This window comes from Primulina tabacum, chromosome 4 (genome assembly GCF_025594145.1).
Source record: "Primulina tabacum isolate GXHZ01 chromosome 4, ASM2559414v2, whole genome shotgun sequence".
NCBI lineage: Eukaryota > Viridiplantae > Streptophyta > Magnoliopsida > Lamiales > Gesneriaceae > Primulina > Primulina tabacum.
In genome coordinates this window covers 14,254,257-14,260,965 of record NC_134553.1, presented here as the reverse complement: position 1 = coordinate 14,260,965, position 6,709 = coordinate 14,254,257, and positions in this window count along the sequence as shown.

The window sequence follows — 6,709 nt, the reverse complement described above, 5'->3', positions numbered from 1 at the left end:
ATATAATGGTAGAATATAAATGTACAATAATCTATTTTTCATGTATTCATAGAATAATGTTTTATTGTATAATTATGATTTGTGTTATATTTAAATATATATTGCAAGTAATTTATTTCATTGCATATTTTTTTGAAGTTCAAATATGGAAAATGCTATGAGCAAAGCTGAAGTTTGCATACCCGATAGTGGTACAACGCACACTATCCTCCGAGATAAAAGAGAATTTATAGAGAAACACGATGATCACAAAATAATAGTCCATCAATCATTCGATATCTTGAACCTCAGACAGGCGACGTGTTCACAGCACGTTTTGCTGATTGTCATTTTAATGAGGAAATCTTCCCAATGTTAGGGGGAGAACAGAAACATACCGAAAAGGAAATTACATGGTATGTATCATCATTGTTACATCTGGATCCAAGAACAAAACAATGTGAAAAAGATGTACAACAAATTGTACACTTGCAAAGAATAGCAAATCAAATACCAGATGCATTTGCTGACACAAAAGGAGTAACTAAATCATATATACATGCTGCAAATGCCCCTGCTCGAATTGAAATTCGAAAGAAACAAATGGAAGATACTCATGATGTCATTAAACGCCTGAAGCGTGGAAGGCCAGTCGGTTCCAAGGATAAAAATCCTCGAAAAAGAAAATTCATAGAGAAACACGATGATCACAAAATAAAGAATGACGTTTCTGAAGAAACACATGATGATCACAAAATAGAGAATGGTGTTCCTGAAGAAACACATGATGATGAAAATGTTCTGTCAGAACCACAAACTGACGAGAATCATGAAATCTCTATCAATTATATTAATACTGGAAAAATATGGAACCGAAAAGATATAGATGAAATTGATGATATATTTTCTTATAATGTGGCAATCGACATCATAAATGATAACGAAGATCATGAACCAAAATCTTTTGGTGAATGTAAAAATCGCCAGGATTGGATAAAATGGAAAGATGCCATCCAGGTTGAATTAAATTCGCTAAATAAACGTAATGTTTTTGGACCTATAGTCCTTACACCTGAAGGTGTAAAACCTGTTGGATACAAATGGGTTTTTATTCGAAAGCGAAATGAGAAAAATGAAATAGTAAGATATAAAGCTCGACTTGTTGCACAAGGTTTTTCTCAAAGGCCTGGAATTGATTATGAAGAAACGTATTCTCCTGTGATGGATGCAATTACGTTTCGGTATTTGATTAGCTTGGCGGTATCTGAAAATTTAGAAATGCGTCTTATGGATGTTGTTACAGCTTACTTATATGGATCACTTGATAGTAATATATATATGAAAATCCCTGAAGGATTTAAGATGCCTGAAGCACAAAGTTCAAAACCCAGGGAATGTTATTCTGTGAAATTACAAAGATCATTATATGGGTTAAAGCAATCAGGTCGAATGTGGTATAATCGACTAAGTGATCACTTGATGAAAAAGGGATATGTAAATAATTCAATATGCCCTTGTGTTTTCATTAAGAAAACAACATCCGGATGCGTAATTATTGCTGTATATGTTGATGATTTAAACATCATTGGAACGAATAAAGAAATTCAAGAAGTTGTGTCATACTTGAAGGAAGAATTTGAAATGAAGGATCTTGGAAAAACCAAGTATTGTCTGGGTTTACAAATTGAACAAAAAGAATGTGGAATGTTTGTTCACCAGACAAATTATACAGAAAAGATCCTTAAACGTTTTAATATGGATAAAGCAAATCCTTTAAGTACTCCAATGGTTGTTAGATCATTAAACATAGAAAAGGATCCATTCCGTCCATGTGAAGATGATGAAGATATTCTTGGTCCAGAAGTACCATATCTAAGTGCCATCGGTGCCCTTATGTACCTTACAAATTGTACAAGGCCTGATATATCTTTTGCCGTGAATCTGTTGGCAAGATTTAGCACATATCCAACAAAGAGACACTGGAACGGAATTAAACATATATTCCGTTATCTACGAGGAACGACAGACTTGGGACTTTTGTATTCAAAAGATGCTAATCCAAGTATAATTGGTTATGCTGATGCTGGATACTTATCTGATCCACACAAGGCACGTTCCCAAACTGGATATGTATTTACTCGTGGAGGCACTGCAATATCTTGGCGTTCTCAGAAACAAACGCTCGTAACAACTTCATCAAATCATGCCGAGATTATTGCACTACATGAAGCAAGTCGTGAATGTGTGTGGTTAAAATCAATGACCCAACATATCCAAATTTCATGCGGATTATCATCTGATGAGAAGCCTGTGATACTATATGAAGATAATGATGCATGTGTTGCTCAAATGAAAGAAGGATACATAAAAAGCGACAGAACTAAACATATTCCTCCTAAGTTCTTCGCATTCACCAAGGAGCTTGAGAAGAATAGATGTATTGATGTTCGTCACATTCAATCAAGTGAAAACTCATCAGATCTCTTCACAAAGGCACTTCCTACGTCAATATTCAGAAAGCGCATATATAATATTGGGATGCGCAATCTACGAAATTTGTGAAGAATTGTTCATGTCAACATCAGGGAGAGTTTACGTGACTGCACTCTTTTTCCCTTACTATGGTTTTTATCCCAATGGGTTTTTCCAAGTAAGGTTTTTAACGAAGCAGTACAAAAACACGTAATGAAGACATCATCGTATCATGATCATCATCACAAGGGGGAGTATTGGAAAATAATATTTAAAATGTGTGTATTGAATATTTGAATGTTGAATATTTGAATGTTGAAAATAAGAGTTGTAAATATTGAAAATTAGTGTGTGATGATGTAGGTAATGATGTATTTTATTTTTGGATTATTTGTAAAGATTTCCTATAAATAGATCTCTCATTTGTGAAGAAAATTACAATTGAGTAGAGAGAAAAATATTATAAAGTGTGTAGTTTGGTAAATTTTGAGAGTTTGAGATTTTTACTTTTTACCATAAATTTTTACTTTTTCACAACAATTTTACCTTTATAAAACATTAATAATCGATCTTTGTTTATATCGTTCGTTCCCTTGAACCTTAAACAGCGCCAACTATTAGATTTTAGTTGACTTTTAAAAGCGATCCATGCCGCCAAAAACAAAAAAAATAGAATAAATAACAGAGCAATGACATAAACATATCGCTGTAAAAGAAAATAAAAAAAAATCTCTCCCGATGTAATAAAAAAAGAATATATTTATCATATAATAATTGTTAATAAATAAATAAATATATTTTAAATATTTTTTTATTTAATTTGATTGAAAAGTTTTGTGTTTTTGTTTTGGGAAACAAGTTTTGATTGATTATACTTGTTTCTTGGTAAATTCAGTATTCAATATTGCCAAATTTCAGTTATAGTTTTGTATCTTTTAATTTTTGACAATTTCAATTTATTTTTTTGAGTAAGTTATGATGTAGCAACATTACATATTTTTCACTTAACAAGGTTGTCACGTCAACAATGAGTCGAAAAATGACTAAAATTGTAACAAAGATTAAGGATAAAATTTAACCAAGATCGTAAATGGACAAATAAATATAACCAAAATTGTCACTTTTCCCTTAATTTTCTTATTCATATTTTATATTATAAAATTTATTCATTTTCTTATCTTAAGGGTCGATTTATACATACTTTCTAAAATAAATTTAGATTATCTTGACTACATATATTACACCATCTAAAATAATCAAGCCTACGTTTTCCATCATTACAGATTAATCTAAAAATGAGTACCAACATTGCAAAATTGACATCAAATAAATCAAATCATCAGGGCAAAAAGAGGTAGCAAGCCACAAAGATTCTCTTTTTTTTTTTTTTTCCCTCACGATATGATTTGTGTTAGATCTCGGATTTTTACGTGCCAAAACGCAGCGGAAGTTTTAAAAAATTTTAGATCTTGACTTTCAAGATCCTTTTGGACACTCTTATGGTTTTTACAATTAAACATTCATAGGAAGTAAATCGTTATATCTTTGGTGAATAGATCATTAGGCTCCAACTATCCCGGGGTTAGCGGAGATAGCTCTTGATGAATTCCCTACGAACTTTCTTCAGATCTTGTTGGGATCGGTTTATTGAATGGGAGAAAAGAATCAGTTTGGTGACAAACTGAAACAAGAATCTTGTCGGTCAATGTCAATCAGTTTAACTGATAACAGTTGCGGAAAATAAACTAATTGACAGATAGAATAAGTAACTAAAATGATAACACACAGAGAGTTATGGATGTACGGAGAATTAAATACTCCTACGTCACCCATTCTATCACAAGGATATGATATGCACTAAAAGACTTTGATCGATACAAAAATTGTACAGACCCACTTCAGCTTGGACTAAACACTGTCAAAACTGAAACTCTTACTTAACAACAATTTTCACAGTTCTACGACTGATCTTAGCACAACTGATCTAGTTAAAGATCGAATGTAATACAAAATAGCTTGTGCTAGTTAGCTCGAAAGGTAGCCTCAACTGCTACAAATGAATCTTATAAGTGTGAGCTATTTAAACTTTGAATAAATCTCAGCAGAGTAACAACAAGCTTTTTGATAATGGTTTGTATTTTTCTTGACCGCTCTTCTCTCTTATTTATAGGCTTCTCTTTCAACGGTAACATTAAATAATATTTGAATCTTATATCCGTTGATTGCCACGTCACTATTCTTCTGACATTCGTACAATGTAGACTCTGATATGCGGCGTTCCACTACGAGTTGCAGTCTGCTTTTGTACTACTGTCAGTTGAGCCGGTTGAATGTCTTTTTCAACAACTGATAACGTGTACAACTGAATGATCAGCTGATAAGCAATAGCTGGTAAGCTCACAACTGAATGAATCAACTGATCAGTTTCCAACTGATCAGTCAGTTGTAGATTCAGTTCAGCTGGTATCAGTTGCCTTTAATAATTTGCGCTATTCTTCAGTTAGGCAAACTGTCAGTATCAGTTAGTCCAATAAATATGTAGTTTGGCAAACAGCCGAAATTATGTTTCCAACAATTTTTTCCTTTTTGGTGTTTGACAAAAATTGTAAATTATGAACTGATCAACTGAACTAAGTAAAGGTTCTTCAAATTTATTGTAGATAAAATAATTTTTTAGTGTACAGATTCGTACAAAAAAAAATCCCTTGTCTTCTTCTGATATATTAGTCTTTCATCAATCATCTGCTTCCCTTTTTTTGTCAATCACCTCGACTCTTCGAGATAAGATGCGAACATCAGCTGCAATATCTTTGACTGCATTCAGCACAACTTCTTGCAGTAATTCAATCTTTTTGGTGACAGTACTTTGCAGAGAATCAAAACGTTTGCCGACTAATTGCTGAGTTTGGAAATGAGATTCAGTCGGCAGTCTGTCTTTCTTGATTTCGTTCATCTGAGTATAGAGAGAATTGACATGCTGAGTGAGCTGATTTAGTCTGCTTGAAGTAGATTCATGATTAGAATTTAGCTTTAATGAATATGCAGGCTGAGTCAATTGAAGGATATTTACAGCTAGAGAGATTTCAACAACATAACTTCCTATATCCACTTATCTTTCAGGAGTATACTTATGCATTTGCTCATGATCATTGTTTCAATAGATCCATCTTTTCGGCAAATCGGGGTTATGACAGTAAATCCAGTTTACTGATTGTGAAACGGTTAATTACTCGAATGTATCAACAGAATTATTTGATTATTTCTCCTAATGATTCTAATCAAAATTCTTTTTTTGGACGCAACAATAATTTGTATTCTCAAATCATATCAGAGGGGTTGGGATTTATTGTGGAAATTCCATTTTCTCTACGATTAATATTTTCTCTAGAAGGAAAAAAGAAAAAGATAGTAAAATCTCAGAATTGACTATCAATTCATTCAACATTTCCCTTTTTAGAGGACAATTTTGCACATTTCACTTTTGTGTTAGATATATTCATCCCCCATCCTGTCCATGTGGAAATCTTGGTTCAAATTCTTCGCTATTGGGTAAAAGATGCCTATTCTTTGCATTTATTACGATTCTTTCTCAACGAGCATTGTAATTGGAATAGTTTTATTACTCCAAAGAGGGTCAGTTCCTCTTTTTCAAAAAAAAATCGCAGATTATTCTTATTCTTATATAATTCTTATGTATGTGAATACGAATCCAAAGTATCATCAGAGATAAAATTCCAAATGTCTTTGAAGCCGAATAAACGATCCACATTAGTGTAACTAGAAATGTCACGACCCCTGCAACTATGAATGTTTTTAGCCCTACCTTTTCTATTCGGATCTTCACTTGAACTAGTATTTTCAACAGGACCAAGATTGTCCATTGAGTTCTTTATCCCATACCTACGCTCTAACTCCTTTTTAAACACCATCGAATTAAACCACCATCTTTCCATAGAGTTTTCTTGCCCCCTATTTGTTTGCATAAAAATTCAATAGATGAATAGTCATTCGAGCCACAATTCTTTAGTTTTATTTATTTCCTATCAGACTAAACATAGAAATTCAATCACTGAAGTGTGAAAAAGAATTCTTTTTTGTTTTATGGGAATCCGGGGGTAAAACTTCACTATATATGAATATGATGGATTCTCAATATTATAAATAATAATGGTAAAGAGGGGTTTTTCCTATGTCTTCGTATCGAACAAAAAAAGAACTATTTGTTCTCTCCTCGAAACATTCGTAAAATCTCGTTACG